This window comes from Bidens hawaiensis, unplaced genomic scaffold (genome assembly GCF_021521415.1).
Source record: "Bidens hawaiensis isolate Kalapana, Puna unplaced genomic scaffold, B.hawaiensis_p1.1 tig00041073_1, whole genome shotgun sequence".
NCBI classification, from domain to species: domain Eukaryota; kingdom Viridiplantae; phylum Streptophyta; class Magnoliopsida; order Asterales; family Asteraceae; genus Bidens; species Bidens hawaiensis.
Genome location: NW_027497253.1, coordinates 88,835 through 104,095, shown reverse-complemented (window position 1 = coordinate 104,095; position 15,261 = coordinate 88,835). Strand labels below are relative to the sequence as shown.

The window sequence follows — 15,261 nt, the reverse complement described above, 5'->3', positions numbered from 1 at the left end:
ACAACAATATAAATAAGATAAATACACTTTTAAATACTAAATTATTCTAAAAATTGCTAATCTTTAATTAAAAAAATTAATTTTGTTCTTTAATTTTATAGAAATACGAATTATGTTTTACGTTTCTAGTCAAAATCAACCCAATTTGACCAACTAGATGTATTTCTAGCTAAGGTTGACTACCTATAATCGATTCTTAGTAACTAGGCGGAGTTAAAGAAACTCCTATCGGCGTCATACCTTGTAGCGAGTACTTGGCCTTATAGGCCTACTTTTACATCGCCCAAAAGAATATTCTCGTTGGTGGTCCGAACTTTTAAAAAAAATTACTCTTATTGGATCACCATTAAAAATCACCAACGGAAACATTCTCAGTTAAGATTATTATTGACCAATTACATTAAGTTAAGATTATTGAAATCCAATTTGTTATTATAATTTTTGACACTAAAAAATTTAACACTAACCATCTATATATACTAAACAAACATCTTGCAAAACAAGTTAAAATATTCTAAGAAAATAAGGTGTTGATTGTTTATCAGATGTAAAATGTATGTAGTTTGTGGACTACATCTGTAATCTATAGAGTATATCTGCAGACATCTATAGTAGAAAAGATGGACCAAACTTTTATGGTTTGGAAGAAGAAGACTTTTTTTAGCATTTGTAGGTTGTTAAAATAAACTGATGATAGTGTATGAACGGTGGTAGTGGGTGGTGATGGGCAGCGGTGGTGGACAATGATAGTAGACGGTGGTAGTAGGTGTTGGTGGTCGTGATGGACGGTGATGGTGGTTGTGGAGACGATGGATGGTGGTGGACAATAGGTGTTCAACCTTTTGCAGACCTTAGAAGACTTTAAAAGTAAATGAGCTAAGTCGGTACCTAGAAGAATTTATACATGCGTTTTTTTTAGTGAAACGTATTCAAGAAAACAAATAGTCTGGAAATGACGATCTCTGCACAACAGAAACACTTTTCTCTATACACATGACTTTTGTTTAGAAAAACAAATCCCATATAAATAATATTCAATGTTATTGTACTAAATAAAACGTACTCAAAAGTCAAAACACTTATCCCCTCAACCTAATTTAAAATTTAATTGATTAACTTTCAGCGTCTTATATTTATATGATTCTTTATAATAAAAACTTACGAAAAACCACCTTAAGTTTCCTAGTAAAATTCTTTAAAAAGAAACTAAAAAACAAACATCCACAATATACGTTAAATCCTCACCATTAAATACACACATAACATATTCGACTCCCTTGTTTATGCCAAAACAACACGAATGGCCGCTCGTACATTCCCGGAGATGCCGACACCGTCGTCTCTGCTGTCGGCGTATGCTTCAGTGTCAACCTCAGTCATGCTCTTCCGTACAATGTTCCACCAGTTCTTCCCTAGACAACTTCGCCGATATGTCGCCAAACTCACTCTCGTCCTCGAAGAAAAAGACGGCATGGCGCCAAATCACATGTTCGACGCCGCAGAATCCTTCCTTTGTTCCCGAATCAACCCTGATTCCGAACGTCTCAGGTAATTATTGAAGAGAGAATATATTATTATTAGTATTAGTTAGGAGTTTGTTATATTATAGTCGGAAGATATGTTATAAATTTATTAACATATTATATTGTACTCGTTCTGTTATTACTTATTAATAAAATAAATAACAACAGGATCACCAAATCCGCTAATGAAACCCAAATCAGTGTTAAATTTGCCGAATCGGAGTCGATAAAGGATTCGTTCCAAGGGATTCAGGTGACGTGGACGTACGTCCGGCAGCCGCCACAACAACGACAAGGCGGCGGCCACGGAGACGACTTTGACTTCGGTGGTGGAAAGAGTAGCTCTGGCAGCGGCTTGTCTTCGGAGAGAAAGTACATAGAGCTGAAGTTTGATAAAAAATACAAAGACATAATAGTAAACACGTACTTGCCATGGATAATTACAAGATCAGAAGAGCTGCAGAACCAAAAGAAAGTGGTGAAGCTACATAACCTTCAATCGTACGGGGGCGGACCAGGCGGGAACAAGGAGTCCGTGAATCTGGACCATCCGTCAACGTTTGACACGTTGGCGATGGATCCGGATATGAAGAAGGCGATCATTGATTATTTGAATTTGTTTATAAAAAGGAAGGACTTTTATAAGAGAGTCGGGAAGGCGTGGAAGAGAGGGTACCTGTTGTACGGTCCGCCTGGGACGGGGAAATCGAGCCTGATTGCGGCTATGGCTAATTATTTGAAGTTTGATATCTTTGACTTACAGTTGACCCAGGTTGGAGGTGATTCAAGTTTGAAGAAACTGATGTTAAGAACAACGAATCGTTCTATACTTGTGATTGAAGATATTGATTGTAGCATACAGTAGCCGGATCGGAATGTTCCCTCCAAATTTCCGGAAGCTAAGCCCGGTCGTGATCCCATTGTTAGTTTTTCCATTATTTCAATCATTTATAGCTTCAATCTCTCAAGTCGAACTGACCTTGAGCTGGCTCATTCAGCTCCCCTCCTGAAGAAACACTAAGTGACCCCGGGCAGATTACGGATAATCTGGGGGTTAAATAGATGTTTCCCACGAGGGTTAGGTCCGGCAAGATGGTTATTCTTCTGATGACCTGCAAAACAGACACCGTGAGCTCGTCACTGAGAAGGGGGGGTACCTCCTTGTGACCACCATCCGGCGTGAGAATCAGACTAGATTGCTCTGAATATAAGTGTATATTAAGAGAAATAGCTAGAGCAGATAAGATACAAGATAATGATACCGTTCCAAGGTGTTGGAGTATTTATAGCCGAAGGTAGGTGTCCAAGCAGGAACAGCCAGCTGTATAATATTCCTTTTCTACCAACTGTGGGCTACGCACGTGCCATGCTGGTGGTTGGTGGGTAGGCAACGGCTGATAGTGACATAGCCGGCTGTGTACTATTCCTTTTCCACCAACTGCAGGCTATGTGCGTGCCACGACAGAGGTTGGTGAGTAGGCAGCGGCTGATAGTGACATTAAGTACTAGAGCGTGCTCCTCGTCGTACTGTTGTCAGTGAGCTGTCGCTGCTTTGGTCAGATATTTTGTCCATACCTTGGCAGGTATAGTACAAAAGATCCTCCAGTAGCGTACGGACTGGCTCATTTGGGCGGAAGTATTCCCGGCTTTGGGCGGGAGTATTCCCGGCTTGCTCATTCCTTCTTCAGGTGACATTACTGAATTATTTGAGAGTTAGTGCCTTGTGCGTGTAGCCTTGCTGTTAGTGCGGGTAGCCTTCCCTGATGGCTAGTATCCGCAGCTGCGGGAACAGGCGGGGTACGTCACCATTGGGAGGCTTTTCCTGCGGGAACAGTTTGCGTACTGCGCGTAAGGACGTCATCTCTCTGAGCATGGTGGGTCCTGCGGATCCAGCTGGTCTTTGCGCAGACGTCCCTCTTTAAGGTGAGTCTTGCGGGTCCAACTGCGCAGACTTCCCTCTTCAAGGTGAGTCTTGCGGGTCCAACTGGGCTCTGCTGGGACCTACCTCTTCAAGTCCCACCAGTCCAATGTTCTTCTCATGAATTATTAATAAGTGAGGTGAACTTTTGGACTTAAGCAAGGGGTTTTGAAAAGGGTTTAGTTTTAAGGTTCTCCGCGGGGATTCTTCCCGCGGGTTTCCTAATGTCACGTGCAGAAATTCCCGACTTTTCTGCTTGATCTTTGGGTATGATGCGGGTAGGTGTGTAACCTCCTCGCAAGTTAGGAGCGTTGAGTTTCACTTGTGTAGATTCTCCACGAGGTTTTGGTAGTTTTAGACATAGTGATCAATTATGTTAAACAACCAATTCCATCTTGGAGTTTCAAACAATCTAGTTCTCAACGTTCCCGCTATGCGGGGATGTTATTTCCCTTTCCGCAAGCATGGCCCAGAAGATCCTTCTTGGTTTCAATTCCCTGCAAGTGCTAAGTATGTGAAGGGTTTCGCCTTGACACTGTACCCGCACTCGTCTTATAGTTACTTTACTTCCAAGGTATTCTTGGCTTCAATTCCCTGCAGGTGCTAAGTATGTGAAGGGTTTTGCCTTGACACTGTACCCGCACCTGTCTTATAGTTACTTGGTTGCCAATGTATTCTTGGCTTCAATTCCCTGCAGGTGCTAAGTATGTGAAGGGTTTTGCCTTGACACTGTACCCGCACCTGTCTTACGGTTACTTGGTTACCAAGGTAAGAGGGTATAGTCCCTCTTACTTTTGAATCTTTTTGAATTTTTTTGAATCTTTTTGAAATTCGAAGAGTTGGTGAAAGGATAAGAACAGTCCAAACTGTTGAAGGGACGTTAGCGTCGTCCGACGGTTTCTTCTGACAGTTTCAGGACGTGCAGGAAGTTATGGCGACGTGACAGTATATGGTCATTCCAGACGCTTTTTCAGGCGTGTGGGCGCGAGTTTTCGGGCGCGTGGGCGCGAAGTTTACGGCGCGCGTCCTGTCGACAGCTGTTGCCAGCTTGCTCTTTCCACGTGTCATAGTTTCATTGCACCTGCGCTTTTCCGTCTCCCCCGCATTAAATTCATCGCATTCATTGCGATGGGTATATAAAGGGGGAAGAGGATGCATCTCAACTCACACTTTCACTTTTTCTTCTAAGCGATTTCCGGCGAATACTCTAACTTCTGTCGAGCATTCTCCTGAAATCGTTCTTCTTTCCATCCTCAACATGTCTTCCATTCGTGATCCTGAGGCTACTGCCGAGGAGTCCGACGTATACTCTGAGAATCCGGTGTCCGCGTCTGACAAGGACGATAAGAGTACTGCTGGCGAGTGCCAGTGTGCTCTTTCCATCGACCTTTATCAGTACATCATCAAGAAGTTCATGCTCGAGCCTTTCGAGCCTGAGTTTCTTGAGCCTCACCAGACGGTGCACGATGCCCCCAAGGGCAAGATAGGGGTGTATGCTGCATTCTTCATCTATGGGAATCTCAGGTTCCCATTGACGAAGTCTGTGTACCGTGTTTTGGAGAAACACGGTGTACATTTGACGGAGGTGCACCCGATGGCGATCGCAAAGGTTCGCCACTTTGAATGGGTGTGCCACATTCTGGGCGTTGAGCCCCGTGTCGACCGCCTGATGACCTTCTACTCCTGGAGGTGCATCCAGGGCTGGTACACCTTGATCACTCGGATCAAGGGTTTGAAGATCTGTGCTACCGAGCGCAGTCTTCGGTCTTGGAAGCGGGAGTTCTTCTATATCTCTGCCCGTGTCGTCCCTATTGCGATGACATTCAAGAACGGGAGGGCACTCCCGAACCTTCACGCCTCCAACTACCAGGAGGCGGAATGGTTTACCAAGATCTCCCGGATCCAGACTCCGGTTTACCGCTTTGCGGAGTCTGGGATGGTGATGCTTGGGATGAGCCGGGTATGGAAGGATGCTGGGGCAGAGGCGCCACAGATTCCCATCGTCCTCGAATACGGTTTGAACTCTATCCCTTACGGTATGCTTCATATCTTTTTGCTGATTTAGGGTTTTTCTTCTAACTGTTTCTGTTTATTTTCAGAGGGGAACAACTTGCAGTCGCTTCTGCAACCGCGTGAGAGCGGTGGTCCCGCTCGGCTGGGTACTCGTGCTCTCGACGAGAACGAGTTGCCCATCTTGGAGCAAACGGCGGATCGGTTTGTGGAGGTCTACCCGCCAGGCCACGAAATTCTGAGCGCCACGCGGCCAGGTAAGGGTTTCATTAACCCTCGCCCTCTTCATGCTCAAACCTCTGCTGGAGTTTCTCTAATTTTGTCATCTTCTGATGAGGAATCCGCAGATGGTCCTTTCTTCGTGAGGAAGAAGAAAGCTTCCGGCGTGAAGGGCAAGGCGAAGGTTGCCTCCACTGCCGATCAGGGGAACCGGTCTGACTCGGAGACCGAAAGTGAGGAGGCGGCAGGGAACCTTGGTGGTGGTGAGACAACTGTCTTGGAGGTTGAGACAGCTGCCACCTCCGCGCGACCAAGTTCTACGACGGTGACTGGCGTGAAGAGGCCAGTTCCATCGGGTTCGTCCCCGCCCGTCAGAACCTTCAAGATTAAGAAAACTCGTAAGTACTTTTTATTTATCTTACCCGCAATTCTTTCCGCCATTGTTTTTAATATCTTGTCTTCATGCAGGCGTGGATGTAACCGCATTCCAAAGTGATGCGGGAAGGAGCAGTTCTGGACCCACGAAGGTAGGTTTGGTCAACCTACCCGAGGCGATGACCCAAGCAGCTGCGCCTGTTTGCAGTGTTGGTTCAGTTGCTCATCCCGTTGAGGCAACTGTTCCAATTGTGACGTCATCTCCGCCGGCTGTCAGTGCCATCTTTACTGCATCCTTCACTGAGCCGGCGGTGATTTTCTCTGCGGGCTCCTCCGCAGCGGCGGCCACGGTTGTGAGTTCACCTCCAGTGAGTTCACCTCCGATGGTCTCTACCGCGGTGGCTTCAACCGTGCCCCCGGCCGGTTCATCAGGTATGTTCGGCGTTGGGGCTTCTAGCCAATCTCTGCCTCCTTCCCATCTGCCTGACCTCTTGGATGGATATCCCTTAGGTTCGGGTGATGGGTTTGGCGGCTACCGGCCTGTTGTCGACCCTACAAGTGCGTAGGGTTATTTTGGCCTATTTTTTTTTATCATCTTTTCCTAACTGCTTTTTGTTTTTGCAGTTTCGGATTCCAATGAGGTGTATGTTCCGCGGTGGAACATCCGCCGGGGAACAACCCTTCGGACGGCTGTGGACTGCGTCGAGTGGGCGCGTCACGCAGCCCCAAGTGGTGCGTTGGGGGAAGCTATGTCTAGCTACCAGGAGGGTAGGCTGACGAACGAGCTTCGGATTCTCCTTGCCCGGATGCAGCCGCGCAGCGAGTTGCTTTGTCGTGAAAACGACAAGTTAAAGGTGGCGCGTAGCCAGGAAGTGGCCCAGGCGCGGGCTATCCGGGAGGAGAACAGGAGACTTTCCGCCATTGCTGCGGAGAAGGAAAAGGCCTTCAAGGCCCTCGAGGTTGAAGTTCAGGCCCGGCTCGAGGCCCGTTCCAAGGCTACCCAAGCTGTTAACGAACAGCTTAGGTTGGCTAAGGAAACTGCGCGGAATGCGACCGAGAGGGCCACCAAAGCTGAAGCTGTTGCTGAGCCTCTGCGCGCCGAGAATGAGGAGCATAAAGCCAAACTAGAGAGGCTCCAGCAGGCTCATGATGTCTTGGCCATGGAAGACGCCAAGAAGCTCCAAGAGATCTTGGACCAGAGGGGTATGCTTGACCACACTGAGCGTAAGCTGAAGGGCGTTGAAGAGGCTGCTGCTAAGGAAGTGTTGCTTGCCAACCTTAACAAAAGTGAAGCCGAACGCGCCCGTGACAAAGCTCAAGCTGCCCTCCAGGAAGCTCTGATCACCAAGGAATGGCTTCTACGAGAAGCGTTGTCGCAGGTATGCGTAGCTTCATAATGTCTTTACGCTTTTCTTTATACTTAGAAAAGTTTTTGATATATTTTTTTTTCTTTTTGTAGGTTGTGCATCGGATCTTCACGAACACATCTTATGACGATGCCATGAGCGCAGCCCTCAACGCTTCCCATGAGAATGGGGAAAAGGCCGGTTTCCTGCTTGGTCTGGGGTTTGTTGAGAAGGGCATCCCGCCTTCCAACTTCCCTCTTTTTGACGTGGACACTGAAGCTGCCTATGACCAAGCAGTGAACCAGTATGCTGCCTTCCCGCATCCAGTGGTGGAGAAGGTGAACGAAATTGCTGCTGCTGATGATGGGCTAACCATTCTCAAGACTTTCCTTGAACCGCCACAGCCAACTGATGGTGCGGGTTCAAGTGGGTTTGGAGGGAGTGGTCCTGAAGTTTGAACCTTGAGATCCCTTCCCACCGTTAGGATAGATTTACATTACTGTAGGCGGGTAGATACCTGGCCATTCTTGTAATGTTTGAATTTTTTATGAAATATAAATGTTTGTGCGGGTAGGACCGTCACTTTCACTTAATGACTTGCTTTATAAACGTTATATGACTTGCTCATGCATATTATAGTTTAACTTAGCAATTTTCCAAGTGTTTTGGATAAGTTAACCTTTCGACGCGTGGTTGTCAATAGGTTAGTGTTCAGTTTCCTCTATCATGAGTGTGCGGGTAGGACCGTCACTTTCATTTAGTGGGATAACCAATCTTCACCTATAACTGACCTGCGTGAAGGTTTTCCTCATCTTTTCCTTAGAAATTTTTGCCGTTTTTTGTGTTTATGCGGGTTTTGCCGCCGTCCACACGCAACGACTTCCCCACTTATTTATGCGGTGAATACCGGCATATCAGAGTTTTGAATAAGTTAAACCTTTCGACGCGCGGTTGTCAATAGGTTAATGTTCAGTTTCCTCTATCATGATTGTGCGGGTAGGACCGTCACTTTCATTTAGTGGGATGACCAAACTTTACCTATAACTGACCTGCGTGAAGGTTGTCCTCATCTCATAGAAATTTTTGCCGTTTTTTGTGTTTATGCGGGTTTTGCCGCCGTCCACAAGCAACGACTTACTTCCCCACTTATTTATGCGGTGAATACCGGCATATCAGTGTGGAAAGTTCATAAGTATAAATGTAAGACCATCAGCGTCAATGTGATAAGGAGAATCATTTCCATTAGAAGTGGCTCTAGGCCTTTTCTTTACAAGTTTGGAATTGATCTACATGCAGCCTGCGTAATTGAGCTCCCTTCCATGTTCTTGGGATGGGGGTGTCATCGAGCCTTTCGAGCCGATATGCACCTGGTTCGGAATCTCGTTGTTTACGCAGTATGTAGTCTCCAACATTGAAGCTGCAGTATCATTCGTGTTTTCCCCAACTGGGGTTCTACACGCATTAGCCTGCTCAGCGTTCATTACGCCACGAGGTGTGTGAGTTTCCCATCTCTGACAAATGCTTCGATGACGTCCTTCAAGTCTACGCATTCCTCGGTGGTGTGGCCTTTTGTCCTGTGGAAGTCACAGGATTTGCTATGATCAGCGTTTGGACGCTGTCGGATAATTGGAGCCTCTGGCCATGGGAGCCTCTCGGTGGCGAATATCTCGGTGACGCTTTTGGTGAGTGGCGTCCATCTGGAGTTCCGGTTCGACAACTGCATGTTATCCTTTCCGCCTAACCGAGGGTGCGAGCCAGATGAGGTGTCAAAGTTTACCCTTGACTGCCAAATACCTAGCTTCCTCTTTTTGTTTAGTCGGGGCGGTAAGGACGTTGTTTTCTCTTGTTTTCTGAGTGTAGAGGTTTGTGCTCTGGGGAAGATCCCTACCCAGTTGCTTTTCCGTTTCCGCGAAGCGTTTAGCTGCTGTCATGATGGCATCCCATGTGGATGGCATGCCGTCTTTACCCGTCAATGTGCGAATAAGCTCTGGGTATTCAGCGCCTTGGATGAAAGCCGCGCGAACAAGATCCTCGCTTATGGTACCCAGACTCAGCTTCTTTGAGTTGAAGCGAGTGATGAAGTCTAGTAATGACTCATCTTCCTCTCGGATGCAGTTGAGGATCGTCCATTGCTCTTCGGTATACTTTCGTTGTTGGCTGAAGCGTTGGCTGAACTTCTGCTGGAAGTCTGCCCAATCGTAGATGTGGTGGACCGGTAGACGGTCGAACCACGCTCTGGCTGCCCCAACAAGCGTCATTTGGAACATGTAACACCACGTGGGTTCCGTCCAATTGCTGACGGTTTCCCCCGCTATGAATCTGTTCAAATGATCGTCTGGGTCAGATATACCATCATATGTGCCTATATTGGACATTTGTTTGGCACTTCTCGGGGCAATTGCTTCCGCAATGTCCCTTGCAAATTTTGGATTGAATCATTTATAGCTTCAATCTCTCAAGTCGAACTGACCTTGAGCTGGCTCATTCAGCTCCCCTCCTAATCTCGTGGTTCAACCACGACAGTGGTTTTTAAACTCGAGTTTAACTCGTTTGTTTATTATTTGTTTCTTAATTTATACATGTGTAATTATTTTATTATATAATTAATTAGGTTATTAACTCGTGTACAACACGGGTGGAAATATTTAAATTTTCAAACAACACATGTCATTTGAAAACATAAACAAAAAATTAAAAATGTAAAATTCATAAGCTACTAAAAAGACTTTCTTATAAACCATATTTATTCTTTATTTATAACTTTGTCTTCCTTGTTTAATATATGAATTTTAACACCACTCTTCGCTCTAGATAACACCGGGTCTCTGAAATATACGTCAACTCTTGCTAGAGATTAACCTTGACTTTTGTTAATGGTCATTGCAAAACAGACCACAACTGGAAAAAAACTACATTATCTTCAATTTAAACGAAAGTTTCTTATTTGAAGGTGTTAGACCACAACGAATTATATAAGTGTGATAATCAGTATTAATACCTGAAATAACTTTTACTACAACAAAACGTTTACCCAAATTAATTACTCGCAATCTAATTCCACCACACAAACCGTTCTTCTGATCCATATTCCTTAGTAACATTATTGACACACCGACTGTTAGAAGTAATCTATAAGTCAAAATAATTTTGGTATTTTTGATTTTATTTAGCATAATGTGTTTATGAAAATTTTAGTTCAAATTAAAATATAAAAAAATAATTGGTATGATCTTACTTAAAAACCAAAAAACTGACTTTTTATATGGACCACAACTAATTTGTGAATTTTGTTGCAAAGTATGGAAACAATATATATTGAGTTAACCGAATATAAGTAAGAAAAATAATTGAGAAATATCTTTGCGCCTCGAATTAATATAAATTGATTCGTATACACATCTTAGTTAAAACATATGTTTTAATTGGTTTTAAGAAAATAAAATAGTATTGGATAACTAAAAATTATGTTTCGTATCATTTCTAAAAAAGAAAATAGAAAAAAAAGGAAATGTGTAAACATACATTCAATGTTATTAAAAATTTGTTTATCAAAAAGGTATAATGTAGTTAATAATAAATATATTAAAAAACGTTTATTATTTTCTGTTACAAATGCCTATTTTTTTTGTTAATAACATATTAATTTTTATTTACTGTATTTTAGTTATTAAAAAAAATTATATTTTAATACAATATAGTGTGTTAACGCCTTTAAAATAAATGTTACCGTTCAAAATGCTAGTAAGTAATTCTCTTGGCGTTGAATCTGCACGTTTATTCTTAAAAGACATTTAAAGGGTATCTAAAAAATATTAATGACTAACCGTTTGAATTACCACTCTTATTGGAAGACGTTGATTGACCAAAAATTACATTTTCTTTAATTTTGAATACATAATAGAATATAATATGGTTAGTATATGAAAAAGATTACATAAATTGTGAAAAATAAATAAATACATGAATACTAACAGAAATATAAATCAATATTAAACAAAAATGAAAGACATCTTACAAACAATCATTAATCCATGAAATTAGCCATATCAAGTTGGAGGGCAATAACCTGAAATGATAAAATTAAATATTAATATTAATATCACATAATAAATAAATTACAATTATGAAATATTTGAATCATGTGAAAAAAATGTTAAATTGATGTTATAATTTACAACTGGAAAATTTGAATCGTGTTACCGGAAAAACGAAATAGTGAAGATCTCCATTGAATCTTTGATTTTGATATATAACCTAAAGAGATTATAAGAAAAATCATACAATTATTAATATAAATATAAACAAAAACGAAAAACAAAAATAATTGTAATTGATATAAAACCTTACCGGAATAATATGATAATAGTATCAAATAGAGTATGAAATATAATTACCGGAATAACATTAGGAATAATATGATAAGAGTATCAAATATAACCTTATCGGAAAACCGTAATAACTTTAACATATAAATTAGCTCTTGGATTTTGATATACAACTGAAAGAGATTATAACAAAATCATATAACAATTAAAAAAATATAAAACCCTACCGGAAAACCGTAATAACTTCACCATATCAATTCAATATTGGATTTTGATATAAAATAGAAAGATGTTATAACAAAGTAGTATAAAAATTAAAATAAATATAAAATCTTACCGGAAAACCGTAATAACTTCAACATATCAATTCAATCGTGGATTTTGATTTACAATATAAAGAGATTATAAAAAAAATCATATAACAACTAAATAGATATAAAACATCACCGGAAAACAATAGAATCTTACCGAAAAAACATATAACAAAATCGGCCATTACCATAATATAGGAGACAGTTGAGAAATAAGCCGAAAGAGAGAGGAAACAAAGGGAGAGGAGAGAGAGAGAGAGAGAGATTTAAAAGGTTAGGGTTTTCAATCATAAGATTTATATAATGTAAATGAAATTATTTAGTAACTTTTTGAATTCTTATAATAATTAGAATAATTAATTTAAAATAATTAATATCATAATTCAATTAATAGGTTAATTATGATGTTTGATCAGATTTTAAAATATTTAATATTTATTAATAATCATTGATTACCAAGTATTTTAATTTATTTTAGAATTTTTTTAATCACATGAATTATTAATAATAATTGATTGTCTAGTATTTTAATTTATTTTAGAATTTTTTTATTCACATGAAAAATAAAGAAGTGATAAATAAAAATGGAAAGTTTAAGATTCTACCAATAACAAGAGGCCATATTAAGTTAAAGTTTATTGGTTTAATAATATAGTTAGATATTGGTTTAATAGTATAGTTAGATAGGTATTAAAAATCAGTTTTTATATATTTTATTAGTTACTTTTTGTTTCAATTGGCAAAACGAGGCGACGCAAGCCTGGGCTAAATTAGGATCAAGTTTGACTTGTTTAGAACTCTATTTTTAAATTTCGAGTTTGGCTAGTGTTAGTCATTAAGCTTAAACTCGATTCAAATTCGATTTATTTCTAATTTACTAATTAGTTTGATTATTTTTGTAAGTGTTGTATATTATTTATGAATTATAAATATATATTTATAATTAATTTACTATATTTTTTACTAATTTATATCTATACTATATATAATGGGAGAGATATGGGCAAATCAAGACACTTTGTTTTTAATCAAAATGTAAAATTTAATATATAAGGTACAACCCACAAAGCATGTTCAAAAGGGTCTTTGAAGCATATAACTATCATGTAAACTCTCAATTCCAGTGTTTTAAAAACCGATTCAAACCAGTCAGTTGAATTGGATTTCGCACAACAGACCGGTATTTTGAGCCCGGTATTTTGACGGGTTTGTTAGAATATCGTACCGACGGTGTTTTCTAAAATACCGGTTTTTACCGGCAAACCGGTTTTAATTCCGAATTTTTTTTTTGATATTCGCGGACCATATTTTTTCAAAATTACTTTTAACCCAACAATTAGCATTCAAACGTGTAAATTTTAGCACTAATTTTTTTTTCTAAATTGAGTGCTTTTGTATTATTTTTTTAATATGGATAAACTTTTTAATTATTTTTTGTTATGGAATTATTTACTTTTGGGTTGTTTTCTAAATTGAAGTTACATTTATAGGAAATTATAAGTTAAACTATTCAAATAGTTGAACCTCTGATATAACCCGGTTCAACCGGTTATATCATTTTTTAGTCTAATCTGGTACGAGTAAAATACCGGTTTTTAAAACATTACTCAATTCAGTAAAAATAGTTACACTTTTGTCCCCTTAACTTTAATAAGCTTTTGAAAATTTAAACAATTACTACTATAGCCCTTAATCTTTTACCTATATATTCTTTTTATTTTCACCTTTAACCCAACTTCCTCCATGATTTTTAAATGATAATAATTATTCATGCTTTAATAATTATAAAAAAACATTGCACCATAAAAATGAGAATTTATTATTTTTAGTTTGAGTATAATATTGTTATAGTTTTTTCAGTTAAAAAAACATGTTACGTAGGGGTGCATGCGGTCTTGTTTTGATGGTTTTTAAATCAAACCTTGAGGCAAACCGTTAGTAACATTTTTTTTTTTGTCTTCAATAACCGAAACTAGCACGTTGAAAATTGAAATGGTTGGCCAAAAGTTAAAGAGAAAATCAACCGTGAAACCAAACCACTGACCGGTTTTCACGGTTTCAAATTGAACAATGAACACCCATCAACTTGTCACGTGATTACTAATGTCTACGTTTCCCGTTGCATCACGCAAACAACCGTCTAGTAAGTTTTATATATAGTATATATTATTTAGTTGTTTTTACCATAAATTTAGTAAATATAAATATAAAAGGCTTGTTTATTAATGAGCTTATTGTTATGTTCGAGCTCGTATAAACTTTGTATGATTTGAGATTTTAGCTAGTCGTTTACACTTGTTCCACCATTGTGTAATTTTGTTTCAAGTTTCAATCTATTTGCAGTTCTCTTTATCGGGGCTTTTGAATTTCATAGATGGGTTATGGTCATGTTGTGGGGATGAACGAATAATAATATTCACGACGAACCATAAAGAAAGACTTGATCCGGCATTGCTCCGACCAGGGCGGATGGATGTGCATATTCCCATGTCGTATTTGACGATGGATGGGTTTCGGACACTAGCGGCAAACTACCTTAATATTCACGACCAACATTTGGGGTTTAAAGAAATTAATGAGCTGATCAAATGCAAGAAGGTTACACCGGCCAAGGTGGCAGAGGAACTTGTAGGGGTATGGTACTAAACCTGGTTTTACGCCTCATGCAATACATCCACTTTTAGTTGACATGTTTTTACAGGTTCGCCTACGAGCCGCACAAGCACCTATGACATCATTATTATTATCTGGCCATTTGTGCCTCCATTATTATTTTGAAAACAGGCCGGGATAATCATCCTGCGCCGAAGAGGCCCTTGTGGGCCAGTCATTATCATCATCTTATAGCTCGTAAGATGCCTCCCGCGCAAGCTTTTATTATTCTTATAGCTCGTAAGACGCCACGCGCGCAGGCTTCATTAGTCTCATAGATCCGTAAGTCGCTTCGCGCGCAGGCTTTATTATTCTTATAGCTCGTAAGTCGCCTCGCGCGCAAGCTTTTATTATTCTTATAGCTCGTAAGATGCCTCGCGCGCAAGCTGCCTCCATTATTATTTTGAAAACAGGCCGGGATAATCATCCTGCGCAGAAGAGGCCCTTGTGGGCCAGTCATTATCATCATCTTATAGCTCATAGGGCGCCTCGCGCGCAAGCTTTTATTATTCTTATAGCTCGTAAGACGCCTCGCGCGCAAGCTTTTATTATTCTTATAGCTCGTAAGACGCCTCGCGCGCA

General features: G+C 40.3%; 1 pseudogene across 1 annotated transcript; it reads left to right on the top strand.

Annotated features, from left to right (window-relative positions):
• The first annotated feature begins 1,237 nt into the window (after nt 1-1,237).
• LOC143592580 (AAA-ATPase At2g18193 pseudogene) lies at nt 1,238-14,673 on the top strand (annotated as a pseudogene). Its single transcript, XR_013145947.1, has 3 exons — nt 1,238-1,548; nt 1,692-2,445; nt 14,371-14,673. The product of XR_013145947.1 is annotated as an AAA-ATPase At2g18193 pseudogene (transcript).
• The last annotated feature ends 588 nt before the right edge of the window (nt 14,674-15,261 follow it).